Source organism: Mus musculus, chromosome 4 (assembly GCF_000001635.26).
Source record: "Mus musculus strain C57BL/6J chromosome 4, GRCm38.p6 C57BL/6J".
NCBI classification, from domain to species: Eukaryota; Metazoa; Chordata; class Mammalia; order Rodentia; family Muridae; genus Mus; species Mus musculus.
The window spans coordinates 136,790,979-136,817,155 of NC_000070.6; the positions used below are offsets into that span (position 1 = coordinate 136,790,979).

At 52.9% G+C, this 26,177-nt stretch overlaps 1 protein-coding gene and 1 long non-coding RNA gene across 9 annotated transcripts in view; one reads left to right on the forward strand and one right to left on the reverse strand.

The window, feature by feature from the left end:
• The window catches only part of Ephb2 (Eph receptor B2), a 188,791-nt gene that overhangs the window by 143,443 nt on the left and 19,171 nt on the right, over positions 1-26,177 (reverse strand). The gene's annotated exons all lie outside the window — the stretch shown is intronic.
• Gm52708 lies at positions 8,598-14,686 on the forward strand. 2 transcript variants are annotated; one of them, XR_003955290.1, is made up of 3 exons: positions 8,598-11,600; positions 13,070-13,568; positions 14,168-14,686. It is a non-coding gene; the product is annotated as a predicted gene, 52708 (long non-coding RNA). The 2 variants fall into 2 exon arrangements; XR_003955291.1 differs by lacking the exon at positions 8,598-11,600 and having other exon boundaries at positions 12,982-13,387; positions 13,490-13,568.

Here is a 26,177-nt window from a genome sequence, read left to right on the forward strand (position 1 = left end):
GCGTTCTGGGCCTCTCTCCCTGGTGCTCCTGTCCTAGAAGCTGGCCAGGCCTGCAGGGCTTTCACAGGGTTGGAGGGATGCTTTCTCGGTCCTGCAGAAGTGAGTGGGTCACAGCAGGCTAAGAGATTAGGGGTTGTTGTGGCGCAGTGCAGGAAGCATCCAGTGTCCCCCTGGATGGAGGCAGGTGAGACCGCATAGCCAGGTGCTGGGTGGCGGGTCTGAAAGTCAAGGCGACGAAGACAGAGGTGAGGAGGTTGAAGAGCGCGGGATGAATCAGAGAAGGCATCAACCGAGGAAAGCGATGGCGACTGGGGTAGAGTTTAGGATTCAACACGCTAGTGGCTTATGAAGGGTTAGAGTGTGACAGCTCTGAGCTGTAGACTGGAGCTCAGAAGAGGGCTGGGGTGTGGGGTGGGGATGCGTCAGTCTGTAAAGCGCTTGATAAAGGGTCATAAATACCAATACTGGCCAACGTGAGAATGGTTCAGATCCCTACCTGACTTGGCTCTAAGCAGCCACTCAATAAAGAAAATAATACTACTGCTGCCACTGCAGACACGAGACCATCCTGTCCAGCCTAGACAGAAGCCAAAGGGCTTTCTTGTCAGTGGGACACAGAATAATGACATTCCCCACCGCACCCCCCAATGCCAAGACACCCACATCCACCTGACCCTCGGAGTGTGAACATTGCCTTAAATGGAAAAAAAGGAATTTTCAAGGATTAAGGATCATGAGACAGGAAGATTGCCTTGAATACCCTAAGTGGGCCAGTAGGGACAGTCAGGGATAAGGAGGGTAGCTGGGGTGGAGGGGGTGCTATAACAGCACAGCCCAAGAGCACTGTGGTCTCTAGAAGCTAGCAGCACAAGCAGACACTCCCTGGGGTTTTAGCCGGTATGTGGCCCAACACCCACATCAGTGAACCCTATTTCCCTGACCTCCTGAGCTACGTGATGCTAATTTTGTGCCACTGGGAGCCACTAGAATGATTTGTCACAAAGACGACAGGATGAATGTACCATTCATAATAGAGTTAGTGCTGAGTTGTCACACACACACACACACACACACACACACACACACACACACACACACACACACACACACACACCGCCCCATGTCTGAGAACAAGCAAGGACGTGGTGGACCAGGGTGCCTCTGGCCACTTTCTCTGGATAGTGGGATACCATGACAGGTGGCTCTTCCACCATGGGCCCAGTGTCAGCCACATATCAGGTCCCTGGCAGGGACCTCATCTTCCAGAGGTCTTAAAGACAAGCACTATTACCCATCCATTCTACAGACGAGGAAACTGAGACTCAGAAAAGTGAAGGCAGGGCTTTCTGGGCTGACTTCTTGCTTGCCAAGGCTCAGATAGCATCTCGGGGGCTCATTCCCAGGCTGTTGGGCTTCTGGTTGCTGGGGCTCCTGGGGGCTTCTGGGGGCTTCTGGGGGGCTGCTGTGTAGCTCTGAGGCCACTTCCTGCCCACTACTCAGAAGCCTTGAGGCAGGAGCCACATCCTTTAATCCATCCCATAGAGCTTTGTGCAGCAACTAGGCAAGGAAGAGAGTGCTGCAGAGAACTGGCCCATAAGGACAAGTGACATTTTGGGAACTGGGGAGGAAGGCCACAAAGCCCTGGGTTCAATCCCCAGCATTGCATAAAGCAGGTACAGTGATACAAACCTACCATCCTAGCTCTTGGGAGGAGAAAGCAGAAGGATTAGAAGTTCAAGATCATTCTATACCAAAGAGTGGACTTGAGGTCAGCCTGGGATATGTGAGACTGTCTCAGAACCCCTCCTCTCCAAAGGAGAAAAGGGCTGGCACTCCAGGGCTCATGGGAAAGCTCTCCTGGATGCTGCCTGCTTCCTCACCCAGCAGCTGTGTGGCCAGTGCACAGGGATTCCGAGAGTCTGTCGCCTTATTTCCTATATCACTGTCACCCTCATGAGGTCTTCAAGTCATGGAGGGACATGCTTGCTGGGTCACAATCCTACAGAGAGGCCCCAATATCATGATGATCTAGAATGCTGGGGTTGCAAGAAGGAAAGAGCTTTCCTAGGACCCCCCAAACCAGGAAGAAGCCCCACAGGCACAAAAAGACCCCTGGCTTGCTTGGCTTTCAGGGATCAAGGCATGGCAAGCTGGATATCCTATCCAGGGTTGGCGTTACGGAATCCATGTGGCCTCTTCCAGAAACAGAGGCCCCAGGTATGCCTGGGGACCTGTGTCCAGGGCTTGCCCTGAGATACGGCCTCTGACTCTACTCTCTCCTTTCTCAGCAGGGCCCCAAGGGCTAGGCACTCCACCAGCCAAGAGTAGGAAAGCTAGGGCTAGGGTCTCAAGTGGTCCCTGGATGGTGATCTCAGGGCCACCGACCGGCACCACAGCCCTTCCCACACACTCCTGAGAGACGGCCTCAGATGACTCCCGGCAGTGTTGGTTCCAGGCTCAGGGAGGAGGAGGCAGGCTGGATGTCTCTGCCACAGCAGGCCGCAGCACTTGCGTGGAATCCCAATTGAGCTATTTTTAATGTGCTTCAATTTTCATTTTCTTTTATTGGAAAACACAGATGGTGACTTGCTGCCTCTCATACTGAGTGGTGCTGGCAGGGAGGGAGGCGTGCGGCACACATGCGGGCACCCCTCCCAGTGCTGGGGAGCCGGAGCCAGCACCAAGCTCTGCTGCTGCCTCTGGCCTCAGTTTACCCATTTGTGAACGTCTAAGCTGATCTGGGAGATAGTGCTCACTGCACACTGGCAGAAGCAGGCATCCAAAGTCAGGGCTTGGTTGCCAAGGAAGGAGAAGCTGGGTGTGTAGCACTATTGGCTTTGGGAGTCAGGGGGCACCTAACTCAATCCTGAAATCAGGGTGGAGGGTGTCTCTCCATTTCACAGATGAATAAATGGAGGTTCAGAGACCAAGCATTGTCCCGGGTTGTATAAGCCTGAGTCCAGCTCCTATATGCACTTTTCTGGGGCCTTTCCTATCTTGAGTTCCCAAGATGTATTCCCATGAGAAAAAAGCATTCGTAGGCTGGAGGTTAACTCAGTAAAGTCCTGGCTGCGAAAGCATGGGGACCTGAATTTGATTTTCAGAACCCACAGGAAACTACCCGGCTTTGCTTCCTCCATTTGTCCCAACGGTAGCAAATATGGGTGATGGGTCTCGGCTGGCTGCGGCTCACTGTTCATGAGGACACTTTCAACAGCCTTGACCCTAGCAACTCCAAGTCCCCACAAGACCAAAGTCACTAGAATCACAGACACCAACTGGCCATCAGTAGCTAGGTTCTGAATTTTGAACAAAGAAATGGTGCCACAGCTGGCCGGGAGGAGCCTACAGACCTGCCCCGGGTACACCATTGAGTCTGAAGACAGATGTTATCTCTAGGTTTCACTTGGCTGAGCTGTGTGGCTCTTAGGGAGTGCATTCAACTTCTCTGAGCTCGAGCTTCCCTATCTGGACAAATGAGTCATACAGTCTGTAGAAAGACTGAGTTGAAAGGTCAGGGAAGAGGCATCGCCACCTTCCTAAGGCTGTCATTTTGACTGTCCCAGTGCCACTTTCCTGGGGATACAGGGAGCTGTCCAAGGCAGAAGTGAGAAAACAGGTTGCCAGGAGCAGAGCGGCAGGAAGTGATTTCAGAAGCTTCGGATGTACTCAGCCAACACAACATCTGGGTCCACTTTCCCAGCCATATGAACTCTCCTACGTGGCGAGTGTCCTGCCCTCTTTAGTCAGGATGACAGGAAGCGGATTCCTAGAAGCTTGGGTTCTCAAAACACAAGGTGCTCCTCCCCAGTGGCATGGCTGTAGGGCCCAGGTAGGGCAAGAATAACTTGTGTGGGCAGCCCAGGGCTCTACCTGGACCTCCTGTCCTTTACTCACCAGACTTTAGTGCCATGCCTGGATCTGACCACATCCGACTACCCTGGTGGCTTAGCAAAGGCAACCGGGTTCCCTCTGTGCACATACCTCTCACCCCATACCCTGAGGTACAACTCATTCCAAGTGCCTCAATCCCACTTAGACTATGGTGGTTGGGAGGGTAAGGCCAATGGAGAGGTGGGAATGTGACCAGATGAGCCAAGCACTGCCATGTCTTGGTCTTCTGTAGGCGGTTGAACTGGGCTGTCAGTCCCATCTGCTCGGTGGTTGGCATCTACAAGTTAGAGAGTCTGATGCAATGCAGAGCCCAGGTTTCTGGGCAGAGTGTAGTCTAGGTGGGGTTTGGAGATGGTCCTTGGCCTCTTCGCCCAAAATTTGGCTTGGAGACCATACAGACAGTGGGGCTATGAAGAGAATGTGATTGCCATCGGGGAAGGCTAGCTGTTAATTATCTCTCCTAAACACAACACCTTCTTCTTGAATGAAGGGGGACATGGAACACACGGGGGGGGGGGCGTGTAGTATAACAAAAGCAGAATTGAATCCTTAGTCCTATGGAGTCAGCGGGGGCAGAGCCATGGTGTGGACCTAGCTGCTGGTTGTGCCCCTGGTACCACACTTCACAGTTTACAAAGCATGTCCCTCATTGCCCCATGCTTTCTTACAGCTGTCCTACAACAGGGACACTAGTCGATCAGACCTTCACTGAGTGGTTACCATTACACTGAGCAGATCAGGGTGAATGCTAAAGGAGGTGACATCAGGGCACTCCAGCAATGTGGATGATCCAGTGTGGAGCAGGAAGAGCCTAGGACGGACAGACCACCGTTAAGTACAGTAAAGAACACACTGTGTATTAGTGAGAGACACAGAGAAGGACCACATAAGCCTCTGTCTCCATTTGTATAGATGAACTGTGGTTGTGTGAAGCCAAAGGTTTGCTCAAGGTCTATGGACATTAGCCATGGTCTGTGGGTCTAGTGCTCTCCAGAAAGCTTTGTGGCAGGTCAGAAGGCTGGCCAGGACATAGCATGAAGATATGTTCCAAGAAAAAAGGGCAAATGCAATGGTCCTGAGGCATTAAGTACCCATGATCCCATCCAGTCATTTTCTGATGTGCTCTTCAGTTAGCTAACTCATCCATCTGTCCAACTATTCATCCATCCATCCATCCATCCATCCATCCATCCATCCATCCATTACTCATTCATCCACCCATCTATCAATTTATCTGTCATCCACTCACCCACCCATCTATCTGTCCATCTATCATCCTTCCATTGCTCCATCTACAGATCCATCCATCCATCACCTACCCAAATCAGCTGGCTCCCTCCGTGGGCACTACACTGTGTTCTACAAGATGAGGGTGCAGACTGGTTTGACTAACTAGCTACTACATTATAACAGATTCACGTAACCTCAGAAATGGGTCCAGCTTGCTTCCTCCCATCCACATGTTCCACAGGAAGGAATTAAGGCTCAGAGGGACTTCTTGGCTCAGGTCAGTAAAGACCACAAGTGAGAGGTGACACTGGCACTATGGTCAATGTTTCTCAGGCCCCAGCTGGCAGCCAGAATCCTACAGTAGGCGCAGGGTCAGAGCCTGGGCTGCTCTGAGGCATCCTTGTGCCCTGCCTGAAAGGTGTCCTAGAACCCAACTGAGAGTCAGTGCTATGAGAATGATGGCCAGTTTGGGCTCAGCACTCACACAGAGTAGACCTAGATCCTAGAATGGCCCAGAGCCCTGTTGACAGCTATCGTATCCCTGCTTATCCACTGCCAAGTACGGAGTCACACACATGCATGCGCGCGCACACACACACACACACACAGCTTTTGTGTGAGTATAGCTTAGTAGTGGGGCACTTGCCTAGCATGCTTGAGGACCTGAGTTCTATCACTAGTTCTGTGTAACCCGCCGTGTAAACTAGTTGTATGTCTGAGTACCACCTGATGTCTAAAATGATCATCAAAATGACCACTGCACAGAGGAGGACACCAAAGTTCAGACAGACAACAGATTCTATCCTGGGTTCCCTTGCAGAGTAACAAACGCTTTTGGAGAGCAACAGCTCTGCCCTGGGTCTCCCTTCTGAAATGTCCTTGCTTATCTGGTCAGTTCTTACCACCTTTCAGAGCCTGCCATCTTAGGGGAGAGACCCTTCCTGACGTCCCAACCACACATGCTCAGCCTGGAGCCAGCCTGTACTGCAGCATTCTGGGAGCTCCTCTGGGTGGACCCTGAGGCTTCCAGCAGAGGGTACTCTCCAAGAACTCCAGAACATTCCAAGAGAGCACCGAGAATCCTCAGATCTATAGAGCCAGCCACCCACTGCCCACCATCCATTGTTGAGAAGCCCCTCCCCCAACACTTCCTCCACCATCGCTCTGAGTTTCAAAAAAAGAAATTCCTGAGTGAAAACAAATATGCTTATTATGTGATATTGAGACAATATAGCAGGGTCTGCAGTAAGAAGTCAAAGCCTTCTCCCCGGAGGTGGGCACAATTAGTGATCATTTAGACATTTTGCTACACATTAAGTGTATTTTTAGAGGCATAAATGGGTATTTATTCCTTTCAAAGTCACACACAGAATTGCGTTCCTACTGAAGTTCACCCTGCTTGTAACTTGCTTTGACTCTTACACATCTGCCAACCCAGATACACAGGTTCAGGAACATTCTACAGCTTCCTGCCTGGAGTTCGTGTTTGTAGCCCCCTCATCCACTCACCTCTCGGAGGTGTGCGAGGAGAAACTGAGACTACAGGTGATACCTGTCTTGGGCCTGGCTCTCAGGAACCGTGGCTGGGATGTACAGAGTGGAATCGGGGTCAGCGCGTCCATGCTGTAGACTGGAGAATGTCCTCAGCTCTCCCCTTTTCCAGAAGTCCCATCTTAACCCGCCAAGGCTCCGTCCTCCCCTGTTCACATCCCCCACACCTCATAAATCTACAGGCAGCCAGGCCTGCTCAGCTCAGTCAGAATGCCCCTGACATCCAAGATAGCGCTACACTGGCAGAAGGTAAACCCGGCACTTGGACCCACCGACCGACTGTCTCAGTCTTGGGCCCTGACTTAGCTGGGCTTGACCGGTGGTTCCAGGTTAACCCTGAGCCTCTCTCTTGGGAACTCTCCTTCTCAGGCCAGCTGCCCAGCTGGGCTTCCTGCCTCCCCTGTGGGGCCTTCCTGACGCCCATCCATCCTGAAACCGCAGCCGCACAGACCGTCCTGAACACTCTCTTTATCATGTCCCTCCCTGACTGTGGCCTGCCAGTGGCTCCCCAGGGCCCGTGGGAGAGAGTGCAAACCTCTTCCCCCAGAATTCCTGAGCTGGCTGCAGCCCCTCTGGCCCCACAGCCCCCCACCCCAGCCACCCTGGGCTGTTTAGTCCCGCCATCCCACTTGGCATGAGTCCCTTGTCCTGAACTTCAACATGCCCGGTATAGACGAGATAGACAAGACTGCACCCTCCAAGGGTGTGGCCCTAGGCTATCGCCAATCTCTCAGACAAAGACATCCTCTAGACTCTGAGGACCTCCTGAGAGGAACCACGGTAGCTCTGGACACAGCATTTGGCGTCTTCTGAAGACTAAACACCTGTTTTCTTCCCCCTTCCTAAACCTAATATTAGAAATCCCAGAGAACAAATAGGGCATGCGCCAGGTCCTAAGAGATTATTTATTTAATCAACTATTTAATCTAAACATGCTTTTGAGAGGCGTAGGAACTCATCTCACATCACAGTGGTGGAAATCAAGTCAGACAAAGTCAGAACAGAGCACGGCATCCATCTGAGGTCTCCAGCTGCCCCTGGGAAGCGCCTTCTTCCAGAACCTTCCTCTCAAAGGAAGGCTTGGTGAGAGGGTGAGAGGCTCCTTGTTCCTGGTGCACTGTATCTGGCCTCTGATACCAGTGAGGCCCATCCTGAGGTGGGGCAGACAGTGCAGTGGGGTGGACAGACCTTTCTGAGGCCACGGCTTCTCCTTCCTGGCCACAGCTTGACTGAAGGTGGCCTTTGACCAGATTAATTTGGGCGCTTTCATCTCCTATATCTACCCACAACTGTTTCCTTGAGTGAGCAAGATGGCTCAGCAAGTAAAGGTGTTTGCTGCTCACCCCAATGGCCTCAATCTCTGGGACCCACATGGTAGATAGAGAGAACTGACCCCCCCAGTTGTCCTCTATCCTCATACATGGTGTGGTGTGTGCATACCCCTCCCCCAGTAAACCCATACACATATACACACACACATACACACATGCGTACACACACACACACACACACACACACACACATATACACACATGCGTACACACACATACACACACACATACTCACATATACACACACATACACTCACATATACACATACGCACACTCACATATACATACACATATGCATACACATATACACATACATACACACACATACACACACATACCTATACCCCCACACACACATACGCACACTCACATATACACACACATACGCACACACACATACACACATACACACACGTACATATACCCCCCCCCCACACACACACACACACATACCAGCATTACAAGTGAGCTTCAAGGTACTGGGAGCCGCACAGTGACCCATCTCCAGAAGTACCTTTCTCAGCTCAGGATCTGAGTTTCCCCTTAGGACAGTCTCAGGGATGCAGCGGTACCCAGCATTGCACTGGCAAAGGCTATGATATGAGAAAAGTCACAGCTTTTCAGTTCTCCCAGACCCTCAGACAGGTGTGTCTACCCAGCCGCTGAAGCGTCAATGCTCACTCCGGTGCTCACTGGTCTTTAACAGAGCGTGAAGGCTGGGCAGCAGACACAGGGTCTTAGTAGACATGACTTTGGGGCTCCCCCTAGCCTGCAGATTCTACTTTTTCTAGACCCCACCTCCTGCCCCCCAATATATACAGAGCATGCCCACAGCACATGGGACCCTGGGAGCATCTGGGACAGAGAAGGCAGAGCCTTCCAAGGTGCGAGGCTCCATGGTCCACACCTGGTTCAGCTCCTAGTGTCTGCTCTCCTCTGGGGTCCTCGCCAGCCTCCCAGCCTCTCACTTGCAAGGAGCCCAGCAGCGACTGTGAATACAGGCTGGAGGAGCAGACGCAGGCCACTGCCTTGCAGCCGCTGCAATATTTATAGTCACAGTTACCTTCTGTTTCTGTCAAGAGACATCAGGCTTTATTTACAGCACGGATGTGGCCTTTCCTGAACACACGGACTCTTTTACTCTAACAAATAGAAAAGTGAGTTATTTCTAGAATAGCAGCAAGAACATGGCCCAAGATGCTAACGACTAAGAGGAGTGACCCAACAGGGAGCCACATGACAAAAGGACTTCAGAGCCCCTGTGTTGCCTAACTCTGTCTGACATGAGGGCACAGCTGGTGTCTTTGTGGGCTGTTGAGAGATTCCAGGTTCGTCTTTCCCCAGCAATGATACAAGAGGTCTAATGTCATGGTACCTGAGGCTACCTCAGGGTCCAGCACCAGTTCAAATTCAAGCACCTGGGACCTGGGTCAGGGAACAGGATGGGGAGCAAGCTAACCAGGTCTTCCCTCATCTCCCCATCCCACGCCCTCGGATCTGAGGGGAAGACTTGGGGATGGGCCCCATCCCCACATCTGGAGCTCGTTATATTGGGGCTGGAGAGGCGCAGGATACAAATGGGTCCGGCAAGGGTTTAGATAAATACGGGATGATAGATCCGCACCAGGCTACGGAGGGGAAGTGCGGGATGTTCCCGGAAGACGCTTAACCTTGTCAAGCTCCCCGACAAACTGTCCCCAGGGGGCGTCTACTCAGCAGCTCATCTTCTGCTCCTGCCCCACGCAAAGCAGTCCCAAGTGCAGCCTGGGGGTGGAGACACCCCCCAATCTCAGGACTTCCAGCCTCCTTCTGAGGCCAGGCCTGAGCCTGAGCCTGAGCCTGGAACACACTCCACCCCCTTTCTACACTACTCCAGGAAGCCCTCCCTGACCACCCAGGCTGGCACAGGGTCTGAGGGTAACTCACTTGCCAAAGCCACTCAGAGGGCCAGCAGAGCCTAGCAGGGGGCAGCTGTGTAGTGACCATATGGTCAAGTGCCCAGCACGGTGCTGTGCATACTCAGCAACCTTACGGAAGGCGCCATTTGACAGGAGAGCAATCCAGGGCAAAGAGGGGACACATGGGGCATAATGAGCAGCCAGGGTCCAGTGTCCATATACGTTTGGTAGAATTCCTGACCAGGGCTCATTTTAGTAGAAGCCAGGTCTCCCAGGCGTCTCTGCCATTGAACCTCCTAAGTGACCTGCCATCCTGGGACCCTCATGGAACAGAAGGGCACGCTGGCAGCTTCCATGATACTGAAATGGTCACTGTGGCAAGGTGACTCAGAGAGAAAGTCATGTAAAGGCACAGCCTATCCTCTGTGAGGCAGACTCCCTTGGCGTCCTATATCCTTCCAGGTCAAGGGAACATAGGGATAGCTAACTTGGAGGGGCAGCCATCCTGAGGAGGGTGTGAGTCTGGGTAAGCTCACATTTCCCAAGGCCATGGCCACAAAAGCTCCTGGGATAGCATAGTGGTGGGTGTGAGGAGCTGGTTCAAGCCAGAGCTCCTGGCTCCCTCCATGGAAGGCAGGCCTCGGGAGAAAAGGTGACACAGAGGCAGCAGGGGACTCAGCAGTGATGACTACCACCTCCTGTCTACGCCACGCCAGGAGCAGGTGCGATTAGGATCCTGTTAGCAGGACACTCCTGGGCAGGTGAGCACACTCCACACTCCTGGCAGCTGCCTTAGCTCAGAGCACAGGAAGCAGACAGCGTGGGTGGTAGGCGAAGGCCGCTCCCAGCTGCCCGGGGCCACTCACAGTGCTGTGCAATCTTTGTCAGGTCCCTTTCCCTCTCTGGGCTCCAAATGTCCTTTTCAACCAATGGGAGGCTCAGGCTGGCTAGCATTCTTCCAAATTCAGTGGTTGCTATGAGGCTTCCGGCCATATCTGCCATCACACGAACTAGGCTATAACCTCACATTGAGTCACCTATTTTTACCGAAATAAATTCATTAGTAAAGGGAAAATCAGGTTAGTAGCGTAACCAGAAAGCACTAATCCTTCTAACCTGAGGGAGTTTGGGTTCCGAAGACGGCTGCCTTGGCTTATGATCTGACACAGAGCTATGCAACCCCAGGTGACTTACTGTGGCTCTCTCTGTGCCTCGGCTTGCTCATGTGACAGTTAAAGCTATAAGGAAGTCCAAATGTAAAGTCTATGTGTGAGTCTGTCTGCTGGTCGATGAGTGTGTGTGCATGTCTACCTGTCTATGGTTATGTGTGAGTGTGTAATGTGTCTGTTTTGTGGTGTGAATGTCTGCCTCTGTGTGTGGTGTGTCTGTGAGTGTGTGTGTGTGTGTGTGTGTGTGTGTGTGTAAGTGGTGTGGTGTATGTATGTTTTGTAGGGTGTGTGTCTGTCTGTGTGAGCAGTGTGTCTGTCTGTTTGTGAGTGTGTATGTGTGTGTTTGCATTAAAAATGCATTCTCTGAACTGTGTACAACCCACCGACAAGATATCCTGGCATTCTGGCTCCCCAGTGGGGTCTGTGCAGCAGGTCTGAGCTGGAGACTAGCTTTCTCCAATGAAAAGCAGATTAGGAGCTGTCAGAGAGGTGGTAGAGACGAGTTGGCAGGAAACAGACTTTCTCCGTGAGTAATCGGCAGGTGTGGGGGACTGGGACCGGGCCTTTCTCACCCAGTGACTCAGCGTTATTCAATGCCACTTCCCTGTTCCCCTCAACCCTCTCTGCCCGACACCCTGGTAAACATGAACACGGCACGTCTGAAGTCTGGCTCCGTGACCTGGGACTCCGGGCGAGGAGAGAGCAAGCCAGTGGTAGTTCAACCTTGCCCGGCAACTGCTCCCACTCCTCCTCCTCCTCTCTCCCATCTTCCTCTCCCTCCTCCTTAGTTTCAGACCAACATGGCCAGGATTTTCCTGTTTGGCCCCTGTATGAACTTTCCTCCTGCATGCTCACGCAAGGACACTCGCTAGGTAGAATCCAGGAGTGTGAATTCTGAACTTGAAATTTCACTCACGCTTGCTGGCAAGCTGTGTGGCTTGGGGCTAATTACGTCTTGCTCTGTTCCATTTCCTAGTGGGCTGTCAAGCCAACAGCCTTGAGAGGGCTTGGGGTAGCGCAAAGTTACATTAGGATATTAGCCTAGTGTAGTGTTGGATACAACGCACTCAATGAATGACAGTTACGTTATAAATAAAATCTTACAGGAAAGACTTATTGATTCCAACAAGCTGTGCAATCTCTGTCCAGTCTTCCACCCGTCTGTCTACTGGGGTGTTCCTCCAGGGCGGGGACCATAGATTTAGTCTCCAGCACAGATCTCAGACCCGCGACAAAGCTGAATTCTGGAGTCCCCTGTGGATGGGAAGGTGTGGCCTCCTCTCTCTACTCAGGCCTGACACCTCTCTCCTTTCCCTTACTGAGGGGCCAGGACAGACACCTTTCTCGGGACCGGTGAGATATGGGACCTGAAACAGCAAAGCCCCTAGGGACCCCTGAGTTGACACCTCACTCCAAGACCCTCATTTTGCTTCTGGCTTCTGCTCTTGACAAGCTCAGCCCTGGCTTCCTCCGTTTGGGACAGAAGATTCTCGAAGGAACTGCATACCAAGGTCACTGTCTTCAGCTCCCCAATTTTCCAGGAGGTCACAGAGGCTGGTAGCCAGCAAAGCACTGGGCTAACAGAAGGAGCTCGTCGGCAAGGGTTCTGTCGGGTACTCCAGAGACAACCGAAGGGGACGTAAGAACACCTCTACATCCATTAGGAAAGAGCACAATGGTCCTTCCAGACAAGAGGAGAATGTGCCTGTGAACCGTGAACCCTGGCTTCCCGGAAGCCAGGGAGAGAGAGAGGAAGCGAGCTGATGGGAAGATGACCAGAAAGGAGAAGAAAGAAACAGCAAGAGTGAAAACCGGCGCCAAGCATTTAATCCGCTCTCGGCATTAGAGGCTGTGGGGTCGAGATGGCTCCAGTTTTCAACGAGACAGGAGAATAAATAATTTGTGGCGAGGCAGGATTTGAATGGGAAACTTCAGAGTTATTCTGGTCTTCTCCCATGATACGGTTCTCCGTTTGTTTGTTTGTTTTTCTCACAGATTTGGCACAGAGAGGTGAAGCAACCTGGTCAAATGTGCACAGCTCCTCAGTGACAGCAAAGAGAACGCCCAACCCATTGTCCTGTCCCTTAGCAGACTGGCTCAGCTTCTCGGCACAACCTGGCATGACAGGTTCCCAAGCTCATGCCACCCACCAGAGTAGGTAAACAAGTCTCTTCCAGGTGAGGAGACACTCATGAAGCCCCCTCCCCCCTATCTCCCCCCAGAGCTGACAGAGACCTGGATGACTGGGGGTCTGGCAATGCCAGCTCACAGCCACATGCCACACCACAGGATCTGTCCCGCTCCTCTGGGTGGGTGAGTCATGGGGGTCCTGCCACCTAGCCCAGGCTGTGTACGCCATTAACACCTCAGCTTGGAGGGTCACAGACTGTCTGGATTTGCCCTGTGAATTGACAGAGCGTGGCTGATCACCAGACCCGCCCAGAAGCCACGTCCCTACCTGGAACACCACCAAGGACTAAGTGATCTAATCCAGGTAAGTACTTAGCATAGTGTTTTGGCTCAGGGACCTGGCTAAACACTGCAGCTCTTATGATTGTAGTTAACCTGGCCCAGACCTGCACTTGGTCCACAGGTCATGGTTACTGGCCAGGAGAACAGGTAGACAAGAAATAGCCAGGCTCAGGTTCCGGCTTGGGGATAAGGAGAGAGCAATGGGCTGTTTCTGGCACCAAGGAGCCCTTAGAGAAACCCAAGTTTCAGTCTCAACCTTGCCTCTCTCTCGTTTGCTGTGTGACCTGAGACCAGTCAATCCCCCTCTCTGGGCCTCTTGTAAAATAAGAGGCCTATAGGCTTACTGGCTCTGGAAATTGTTTTTCGGAATTCTTTACTTCACTTAGAGCACCCCTGGGTGGGAGGCAAGGCAGGGTGTGTCCCAACTTCCTTCTAGAAGGCAGGAAGTCAGGACTGGGTAGGAGGAGGGGCTCACACCTGAGGCTGAGGCTGCAATCAGAGTCCCTAGTGGGGAGCGAGGACATGTGGACATGGCCTGGACAGAGCTCGACTGTCCCGGCCCCTCCCTTCTCTGGAGGGAAGGGACCGTGGGCGCTGTTCTGACCCACTTATCCCTTGCAGGAGGTCTGGACTTGGAAAGGCTTCCCAATGGCCTGAGAGGCTAGACACAGTGGGTGGTCGCTCCAGGACACTTGGCTTTGCATTGCAAAGGCCAACCCACCCCCACCTCTCACTCCCACCCCTGCAAAAAGCCAGGCTGGCTTTGGGATGCTCCGGAGCCAAGCCACCCAGGACTCCACCACACCCGTCCCCTCTGCCTCAATCAGGCATCCTCTATCCTTTGAGCCATCAGAAGGAACAAGCGCTCTTGCCAGGCCTCCATCAGTGTCTCTCCCAACCACAGTGTGTGTGTCATCCCCACCCTGTGAGCCAATTCAGCTCCTGCCTCAGGATCCTATCCTGACCCTCCTCTTCCAGGAAGCCTTCCCTGCCCTTCCCCACTAAACTCACCATTCATCGTGCAGCTATCCCAAATCTGTCGTGATCCTGTGACCTGCCTCTAGGCTCTGGGGGGCCACAAGGGCTCTCGGCCCTTGGCGACGCACAGACCCAGTGCGCACAGTAAAGGCTAGAGTTTGGTCGGAACACAGCTGACTTGATTGTGTTGGAGGCCTTCCTCGCCTGGTGGGATGGTTCATGAAGAAGTTAAGGGTCCCCACATGGGCCATCAATGAGAGAGTAGAAGTCATGGTGAGATGGGCTTTTAGAGAACAGTGGGAGAGCCAGGTTTGGAGGCTGAAGCCTGTGATGTCAACCATTTAGGAGACTGAACTGAAGGATCCTGAGTTCAAGGCCAGCCCAGGGAACTTAGCGAGGCCTTGACTCATAGTAAAAGCTGAGAAGATGGTTGGGTGGTACAGTTTCTACCGGACTCCGACCAGGACCAAAGCTTTGGGACTGTCACTGCTTCAAGCCTCTTAGGTGTTCTGTGAAAGCAGGGATAACCCCTCTGCCTTACAGAAAAGGAAACTGAGGCTCAGGGAGACGAACTGCCTCATCAGCTAGGCTCAATGTGGGTAAAGCGAGCTGGTCGCTGGTGTTGGAGGTCAGCAGCATAGAGCATCTCTGAGCCCAGGTGGTTACAGCAATCTGCAGGGCCCAGGCCTCTGCAGACCAGAGCTCCACAGAGGCTTGCCTCTTAAGGGGCTGCACGAATGTCACTATCTCTTGTCACTAATGTCACCGGTAACTGGAGCAAAGGATGCTAGGGAAACCTGGGACCTGGACGTCGCTATCCACAAATACAACAGCAAGAGTGCTCAGACCAGACAAACCCACGCTGGCTCTCCTAATCTGGGCGGGACACAGTGAAGAGTCCCCATTCCCAGTCTTGCTCCCCCTACATTCCCGCTTCCTTCTGCTCTGGCACAAAGCCCACCGTGAATGCAGAAGGGACTGTCTGTCTCCAGCCTGCCTCTTCTGGGCCTCCTCCTAGTTTAGCCAGCGACTCGTCACTAAATGCTTCCTGGGTCCAGCAGAGCCCCCAGCTCTGAGGGAGAAGCCAGGGACAGGACATTGGCCTGGTTTGGATCCTGTCTACCCATTCACCTGGGGTACAGGCGTCTCAGTGACCCTCAGTTTCCCCATCTGTGGGTGCAGTGCCCACTGTGTGCATGCACCTTAGAGGCACAGGCCTGCTTCCATGCTCAATCAGGGCTGCCCCTGAACCACTGTAAGTCTGGTTTCCTCACTCTGAAACAGGAACGCACAGCCCCCACGAACTAGGTTTTCTCAGGCAGGGGATTGCCCTCAAGGAAAAGCTGATGAGGTGGGCTTCTGGAGAAAAAAAAAAGAGCAGGTGGGGGCAGGGCACACCCTGACTTCCCAGCCTCTTGCACATTCCAAACATGCCAACGGGACAAGCAGACAGCCTTAGCCTCCCACCCCAGCTAGTGGCTAAGTGCCTACTGTGTGCCCAGGACATGTACAGACATCCGTGGATGGACGCTTATCTCCAGAGGAGAGACAGGAGGCTCAGGATTTAGATAAGAGGGAGACTACAGGGCGGACAGAGGAGGAGGGCAGCCAGGCTGTCCCTGCGCTGGAGAAGTGTCCTCAGAGCAGGATAAAAAGGTGTGGATGTCAGAGTAGGCAGACAGGCCCCAGAACAAGGCACTCAGATAGGATCCACGGACAGATGTCACCAGGGTCAGGTGACCCCACTGCCCACCTACAGCCCCCACAGGGTCTGCCTAAGTACATCTTTGTTGGTCTGGTTGCTGTGCAGTTTTGGGGGGACAAGGGGGTGTCTGTAGGGGTGGGACCTGCCTTTTACCACCACAAGGGAGCCTCAGGGGAGGCAACGTGTTGTCAGCAATGGGGAGCAGGATGCACGAGCCAGCTCTCCACCAGAAGAAGCTTGCCACCTAGGGACAGCCACAGCCCTGACATTGTCCCATGGGCCCCACAGAAGCGCTGGATTCACTTATTCTGGGGGAAAGGCTCTGCTCTGCCCCCCTCCCCCTTTACTGAGGAGAAAGTGAGAGCTGGGCACAGTCTGAGGCTGATGCTGTCACTCCAGCTCTGGGCAAAGGATCATGGGAAAGCCGCAAAGACAGAGAGATACAGGGCGCCTAGGGAGAGACAAAGGAAGACAGCTGAGTTCAAGCTCATGCAGACAAGGGACCCAGGGGCCGAGGCCTGAACTGCAGTCACTTCGTGGGTCTCACTTGAGCACTGCGCTCCCCCAGGGGACACTTAGAAATGTGCTGAGTGGTGCGATTTGGCTCGCTTGGTAGAGTGGTTGCCTAACACAACCAAGGCCCTTCCTTGGTTTGATCCCCAACACGTCATAAAACGGATCCTGGTGTAATCCCAGGGAGAGGCAGGAGAAAGAGGGAGTTCAAGGCTGTCCTCAGCCACCCAGCAAGCTACACAGATGCCTGAATACACGAGCCTCAGTCTCATGCAAAGAGGCAAGTGTGCAGTAAGGTCTGGAAGGCTCAGGACATTAGCCATTCCAGTGTTGTCCCAGCCTAAGAGGACTGGATGAAATCTCCTTGCCTTCTTAAGGAACATGGGGACAATGTGGCCATGGGGGGTGGTACATGAACATCCCACAGGCTAGAACCTGGGGCCCTTAACTTGCAATGGGCAGGAAGTACATCCTCACGAAGAGAGAACTATGCTACGAACTATGCTTGCTTAAAGAAAGTGAAATTGACTCCTACCCACCCCCCAATAAAGAAAGGAATGATAGAGACTCCAAAGACCAAAGCTCTCACCCAGGGAGAGGGCCTGCTGCCGTCATTCCAAGGAACACTGTCTCAGGGTCACTGGGGACCATAAACTGAACACAAGGAGTAACTAAAGGCTCAGGCAAATCATTTGGGCCCCCGAAGCTTCAAAAACAGGGTTTATTTAAATAATCCCTTGCCAGGCCTCCCAGCCTCAGCGCCTGGCTTCTCTAAGGATTTATTTTGTAAAAATGTCTCTCTCAACGAGTACAGCATCCTACCCTGAGCCGATGAGGGAATTCTCTGAATTCAAAACCACAAACTCCCGGGCAGTCCTCTGCAGCCTGAGCCCTTTCTGCAGAGTCAGGCTGTGAGTCAGGGCAGAGCCATGCTGGGCTGGAGGAGGGGCACGCTCCTCTCGGCTCTCCCACTGCCCCAGTTGTGACGCTTTGCTCTGGAGGGAACCAGCTTGGGGTGGATACCAGGATGCCCAGGTGGATGGGCGTGTCTTCAATACGGGGCTTTTCTCCGAGCTGAGCATCCCTGCAGCCTCAGAGAGACCAGTCAGTGGTGTTTGGCTCAGAAACATATGAGGAACATAATGGAGGAAGTGCGCAAGGAGAAAGAACAAGGGTCACAGGGTGACTGCAGCACGTTTGGTAGAGTGCCTAGCGTACATGAGACCCTGGATTCTACCCCTAGTTATACAGCATAAACTAGATGTGATGGCCTGTGCTTGTAATCTAGCAATCCCAGCACTCCAGAGGCAGAGAGAGAAGAATCACTAATTCAAGATCATACTTGGCTACACATGGAGGCTGATGCTAGCCTAAACTACATGAGACTCTGACTTTATATATACATACATGCACATATATTATACATATGCATACATACATACATACATACATACATACATACATACATACATACATCTGTGTATGTTTGTGTATATTTATCTCTAGAAATTACTGGGACCCAAGTGTGGCCCATGGTGCAACGGAGCCTCCAAGAGCATGCAGGCTCATGGCCAACCCAACCTTCCTGACGTGGTTCCAGGGTGACCTTCAGATGACAAGGAAGCATCCTGACCTCGTGAACACCTCTCCTACGTGCCCATGCCACCTTCAAAGCTTGCAGCCAGCCTCACCTCCCAAAGCTCTGCAGCACAAGCCTGACACACGGTAGATTTTCAGCAAGCAACTGTTTAGTACGGGGACAAATAAGTGACTAAAACAGGCAACGGGACGTATGTGTTAAAATCGTCACTGGACGGATGGATGGGTGAGTGGACGGACGAGTGGATGGGTGGATGGATGGCTGAGTGATGAATGGATGGATGGGTGGGTGGATGCATGGATGGATGGATGGATGCATGCATGGAAGGATGGATGGATGGATGGATGCATGCATGGAAGGATGGATGGATGGATGGATGGATGGATGGATGGATGGATGGATGGATGGATGCATGCGTGCATGCATGGATGGATGGGTGGATGAGTGGATGGATGGGTGGGTGGATGAGTGGATGGATGCATGGATGGATGCATGGATGCATGCATGGATGGATGGGTGGATGAGTGGATGGATGGATGGATGGATGCATGCATGCATGCATGCATGCATGGAAGGATGGATGGATGCATGGATGCATGCATGGATGGATGGGTGGATGAGTGGATGGATGGATGGATGAGTGGATGGATGGATGGGTGGATGGATGGGTGGATGGATAGGTGGATGGGTGGGTAGGCAGATGGATGGATAGATGGGTAGGCAGATGGATGGACAGATGGACAGCAGTGTAGTTCTAGAACAAAGAAGCATGAGGGACTCTCCCGGAGAGTGAAGCCCTGGCTCTGCACTGCAGGGTGACCAATGGAAAGTCACTTTGCTTCTACAGCCTTGGTTTCCTCACCTGCACTGTGAGAGCTCACGGGGCTACATGGCACCAACAGGGGTCGAGCTGCTCAGAGACAGCGCTGCTGCCTCATCACCATCGCCATGATGACAGCACGTGAGGATCGGGGACTGGAAACTCATAAGGTTCTGGGGACAGAGGCAGAGGTCAGGAAGGAAAGGGCAGTGAAGGGGTTTGGGATGGCCTGGTTAGGAATGTGCTTGCCACACAAGCCTGAGGTCCTGAGTCTGCAAGAAAATGAGGTAAGATGTATAATCCTGGGGCTGGGGGCCGGAGTCAGGAAGCTACCTGGGCTTGCTGGCGGCTTCAAGTTCGGCAAGACCGTATCTCAGAAAATAAGGTGGAAAGAAAGGAAGACACTGGATGTCTGGGGTCCACAGCCATGCTTACCCATGTGCATCACAAACACACACAGACACACACACACACACACACACACAACACACACACACACACGTGCACAGGGAAAAAACCGAGGAAATAGCTAGGCTCTCCAGAGCAGACAGTCATCTGCGTTCTGAACAGGCTGTTCCCAAAGTGGGGGCTGGGTTACAGCCCCCAACCTCATTACCCAAAATGGAGATTCTGAGTCCTGTCACCCTAAGAGTGGCTTCATCCAGCACGGTCGGGTCTATAAAGCGTGAGAACAGCCTGATCACTTCCTCCCACCTCCACGGGCTGGTGCGGGTGTCACGCGGAGTTGTAAACGCCTTTAGGATCGAGGGGAAAGTTATTTTTAGGGGCCGACAGTGTATTCCCTCATTCATAAAACATGGGCTAAGAACCTGCTGGGGACAGCCCTGTGCTGTGCCCTGAGGAACGAGGCTCTGAGGTGAGAGAATTCACATTTCAGGCTAGCAGAGGAGGCTGATGTGGAAGGACTCAGCCAAACTTCTTCACTGTTCCAAGGCCATCTATACTACAGATGTGGGTTGAAGGCCAGGGTCAGCTGGAGAGCAGGATGCACTAAGGAGACCTTGTATTGGACCTTTGAGGGCTGAATAGGAGCTTGCTACATAGAACTGAGAGAATAGCAGCTATGGCCTGAATAACTGGGGTGAGGGTGGGGTGGGGCTTGTGACACAGACGTGTGAAGATTAGTCTGTGGGTAAGAAGGAGCAGGACAGGAAGGACTTCACCAGAGGCCAGGACATTAAGCATCTGCACCCCCCCCCAAATTCCCACCCCGGTTTTTTTAGTCAACAAAGAACAGTCGTAATGAGGGCTGACCTTCTGGTCCTGCCGACGTCGCCATTAAGGTCAGGGAGAGGAAGGGGGAGGTCTGAGGGCAGGTGGCCACTTTAGAGATGAATGAAGGAGGTATGGCCAGGGGCGGAGCCTAGGCACAGCTAGCTCTAGCCTACCGGTACTCCAGGCAGACAGAATGGGAAACTGAGGCACAGTCTGAATCCACTGATTCCTGGTGGCCTCCAGGGGGAGTCCCAAGTTCTTGGTATTGTTTCTGCCTCGGGATCTACTCAGAGGCCACTGCCAAGGTGACTTACTGCTGGGTTGTCCCCAAGCCACTCCTCCCCTGCTCTGAGGGGCCACTGGGTTGGGACAGGCTGGGCCCTGGGCCCGTGCTTGGAAGCGCTATTATCCTGGGGGCCTCCCACAGTCCTGGGAAGAAAGGCTTCCCTCTGACAAATAAGCCCTGCACCGGCTAGGAGGGCAGGCAGCTGCATTATCTGCGCTGACCCTGCCCAGTGTCCTAAAGCCCGCCCCAGGACCTCCTCCTGAGGCCTATGGGAACCAGACTGCCACCCCCCCCCAACCCCCAGACACCTTTCCACCCTCCAGGGAATCACTTGGGGCCCCAACACAGTGGCCAGTGCAGTCAATTGGAGTGGGGGAGGATGGTTCAAGGAACTCTACTGCAGCTCGTGAAGGGGACTGCGAGCGATCGATGTTTGGAAAGGTCACAGGGCACAGACTGTGCTTCTGAGGGTGGCTCTGTACCCTACTGCCCCACACCAGCCAAGCATAGAGGTCTTTTCCACAAATGTACCCTTTACATAAGCCGGGTTGGTCAATTACCGTTATCTTTGCCTTTGATAGTGGACATCTTGGGCCTTGGGCACAGAAAGCATGTATTCTCCACTGCACCCAACCAGCACCTATCATCATCTTTAGCAGGGGCTTCTCTGTGGCAGACTTGGTGCCTCTGTATTACGCTGATATCTCATTTAACTCATGGAAAAGAAAGGCTCAGAATGGCAAAGCAGCCCTGGGAAGGCCACACAGCATGTAAGGGACTGAGGCAGGATTTGAACTCAGGACTCAAACTTCGAATGGCTTCATGCTTAACCATTACACTAGACACCCCACCACCACACACACACACACACACACACACCTCTGCACAAGACTATTCAGTCAACTGAAGGCAGATGGCAGATTCTTCATCACATGGAGCCAGAGGGATTCAGACTTCAGTGTAAAAAAGGAGACAGGATACCCTGCCCGGTCTCCAGGGGACTCCAGGCCTGGTCGGAAGCAGGTTCCTCCCCCAACTCCCCCTCCTAAGGCAGAAACTACCAGTGACTCCCACGGAGCTCTAGTCTGACCACAGGAGACAGCTGCAGTAACTGTCCTACAGCCACAGTCAACAGGGAAATGCACTCCACAGTCAAGCAGGGGCAGCTCAAACCTTACTGTCCCCTTTCAGTGAGAGGCAACGCTTTAGAGCCTCAGTTTCCCTACCTCACAAAGGTGTTAGGAGGTAATTATGGGAAAGTACCCCTAATCCTGGACTCAGTTAGACCATGCTGGCTGTCACAGCAACAGCAGAGTCATACATGGTGGCTTTTGAATTTTGGGAGGCCTCACTGGGTGTGGTGGCACAGGCCTGTAATTCACTCCTGGAAGTCTGACGCAGGAGGGTCTCATGTGTGAGTCCAGTTGGGGCCATGTAGGAAGAAAGCTCATCTTATCAAGAGCAAGTACTGCCAGGCACCGAGGGAGATGCCTGTGATCCAGCAGTCTGCGAGGCAGATGCAGGGGGATCCCTGTGAGTTACTGGAGGCCAGATTAGCCTACTTAGCAAGTCTAGGGCCAGCCAGGGCTCTATAGTGAGACTCTGACACAAACGAAAGTACAAATAGGGCCAGCAAGATGGCTTGGTACAGTAATGGCTCTTGGCATCACACCTGATGACCTGACTTCCATCCACAGGACCACACGGTAGCAAGAGAGAACTGACTCCTGCAAGCTCTCTTCTGACCTACACACACACACACACACACACACACACACACACACACACACACACACACACACACACACACCATGATACATATGGGTGAGCACACAATATAAATAAATGATATCTAAAAGTGTGTGTGTGCCTAAAACTTTCTGAGACATCATTCACAATTTCAGCATTTTCTCAAAGTTCTTTATGGCCCAAAGAAGTCAGAAGGCACAGCAAGGGCAGCTTCACCCCTGCTGTAGACACATCTCTGGGTCCACACTCCCCCCCACCCCCCCATTGCTGCTCCTGTCTCTCCAGGATGTTAGAGATCTACTGGAGACCACAAAAGTGACAGGACCCTGTCCACTGCCCTGGGCTGTGCTAGAGGGAATTTACCCTGCTGCTAGGAAGCCTGACAACAGCAGGATGCTCTCCTGTCCCTAGAGAGACCTGGGAGGACCTCAAGCTTGCCTGACCACTGGGGGCTCCAGGAGTGTGGAGCTGGGATAGAGGAGGTGTGGGATGGGAGGCATACGAGGACTGCTGTGCTTTGGTTATGGCTATTCTGCGTGGCTCTTGGCTCTGCCCACCGGCCCTCACCTGTCTGTGTACTGCTATAGAGCCTGGGCTTAAGACTATACCCAAGTATGACTTTCAGACTGTGTGGCCTTGGGAAGTATCGAACCCCTCAGAGACATTGATACTCCCTCCACCCTGTCTTGCTATGTACTATATGCTATGTATTTCTGCCTGGTTTCAGTGTCTCTGTCCTCCTGCTTGACCCTCCCAAGAACTGGGATTACCAGCATCTTCCTCTCCCTCAGCCAGAGCTAGGAACCTTCTTGATTGACTGAAGGTAGAGACTTTGTAGCTAATGTGGTCAAAGCAGCAACACTGCCGGTGCAGACGTGCTAAGTCCAGCTTCTACCGCATATTAACATGGCATCTTGCTTTGGTCTTCCCACTGCACCACCCTACCCTCTGTGATCTTGGTCTCTCCGCCCGTCTAAACATGTGGCCAGAGGAGAAGGCTGTAGGGAAACTGGTCAGTCTTAGAGTGGAAACCCAAACAAGTCTGTACTGTCTGGAACCTCAGTCTCCAGAGATATCTGATGGGACTCACAGCTACATCGATATTCAAAAGGCATAGCTACTGGGGCAAGAGCATGGGCCAGGACATGAGCCAGCCACTGTAAAAAAAAAAAAACCACACACACCTCGGTCTTGCCTCCGGCAGTGGGTCACAAGGAAAGTGCCTGTGGATACTGCAGAGCTACACATGTGCCAGTGGGTGCCCAAGGCCTCTGGCTGCAAATTAGAAAATCAAGAGGGGTCCCCTCAGTATTTACCGGCTGGGCAAAATAAGAGCCTCCAAAAGGGAGGCACAAACGTCAACTCTAAAATCCAACTATAATAAGCAAATGTCCAGAAAGAAAAAGTAAAGGGTCCATGAGATGGCTCAGTTGGAAAAGAGGCTTGCTGCCAAACCTGGTGTCCTGAGTTTGATCCCTAGGCTCCACAGTGGAAAGAAAGACCTGACTCGCACAGGTCCTCTCACATGCTGTGGGACATGAACAGTCACCAAACACACAAACACAGACAGACAGACAAGCACGCGCACGCGCGTGCACGCACACACACACACAAACACACATGCTTGCATGCATGCACACACAAACATAAACGCATACTTTCTAAAGCCCAATTGTGTCTGTATGCGTGTGTGCATGTATGTGAGCACACTGTGGGGCGTGGAATAAAATGAGGTCATATGGAGATGCACTATTTTTATTTCAACAAGGCATTTTAAAAATACTCTTAATTATATGAAGATGGGGGAAAGGTTGGCTCAAAAATTAGAGAGCACTGCTACAGTTGCCCTCTGGCCCCCCACACCCATCTTAAACCCTGCCATCCCTACCACACCCTCCTTAGCCCCCTCACCTTTCCCAGGCCCCCCACTGCTCTTTACATCCACCCCCACCCTTGGGAGGCAACTGGCCCACACATGTGGGTAGAAGGGAGCCAGACTCCGCCAGGCCCCTCCCTCCAAGCGCTTTCCAGGGTTCTTGGTTCCTCTAATAGCCCTGGGAAGCAGTGGGCTGAGCAGAGAGGAGCAGCAGCCAGAGAGAGGCCAGAGAGACAGTGGAGCCCTTCCACTAGAGGGCGCTGTCTCCTGGGGTGGCTGCTGCAGAGCTCTGCTGAGATCCCTGAGTGGCTGACCTAAGACTGCTGCTGGAGCGGAAGTCATGAGGCAAACTCCTCATGGTATGGACCAGGGATTACCTAAGGCACTCCCAGGGCTGCTGCTGGGCCCTTTCTCTACACAATGGGCGTTTGTTTTTGTGTTTTGCATTTTAGAGATAAGGAAATGGAGTTCTAAGCTGGGAAAGTCATTCGTCAGGTCCAGTCACATAGGACATGCCTAGGTGGGTGGCTTGGGACCTGTCCGCAGCTCTCCTCCAATACAGCCGGTTGGTTCCAGGAGGAAAAGGCTTATGCAAAGTTACCACGAATCCTAACAGAGCCAGGGCCCAGGGCCCTCCTCACCCTCTATCTGCCCTTGTCTCCCTCTGGATGGTTAGGAGGGCACTGAAGTCACAAGCTCATTGATGTCGGGTCCATTAGTAAGTTACTACTTTATGTCAGAAACAAAATGTCAAGTTTATGTCCATGACAACAGAAGCTGCCCCAGTTGGGCCACGGGAAAGCATAAGGTGCCACCCTCCTCTGTCTGAAACTTGAAGAAGGCCAACACTGTCAGGTTCCTTCTACCATCTACTATAATGGTTCCTCCCCCACCCCCACCCACCCACACTCTGCTCCCCTCCCTACCCTGACTTTCGGAGCACAGGTTAGGTCCAGGCACCTCCTAATGCCTTCCAGAGTGGCTATCAACTCACTCACAGAAGGAACTAACTAGTGCAGCCCGGCCCCGCCTCTCAATCACCTGCCACTAGCCCCTTACTCTGCCTCCTTGCAGATTCCTGCCAACAGGGACTTAGCTCAGGCTATCCCTCTACCTGGCATACCCTCCCGGCACTCATAAACTCATAAGATTCCCCCCCCCTCTTTCTTTTCTCCTATAGGTTTTGCTCTGCCCATGAAACACCTCTCCACCCAGCTGCCCTCATCTCCCACCCTCTGCTTCTCCACCTATATTTTAAGCACTTTCTACGACACTCGTCATCAGGCTGACCTGGAAAATAAAAGTTCAATAGAGCATCAGGCTAGCCCACAGCATGCCCAGGGTCAGACTGCTAACTCTCTCAGAGGCCAGCAAGGCCAGGCACTGCACATCAGAGCATCCGGTGGCAGTAGGGGGAAGCCCCGGCTGCCGGTCCATCAGGTCTCAATTCGCATGTGCCGTCCTCATCCCTTCCCCTCCCTGAGCACCAAGGCTTCTTCTGTCTGCATGGGAGAGGCGCTGCCCCAGTGGACCCTCCTCCCAGGGGCTGTGCATAGCCGCAGCCCTTGATGCTGGCTCCACCTCAGCTCCCACACCCCCACCCTGGGGTTTGGCCCTGTGCCAAGCCCCTGCAGACTTCAATACCAGTCTGTTCAATTAAAGGGAGATGACGGATGTCACAGCACTCTGCCAACTGTCACCCTGAAGAACAAACAGAAGCAGATCCCCCTTTCACAGAGCAGAGAACTGCCTTCACTCATTCATTCTTCCTACTGACACATCTTAAATGAACACCTACTATGGGCCTGGCCCATAGTAGGCCTGGGGAATCCAGCGGTCGGCAGTGTAATCACCTCTGCTTTTGCATT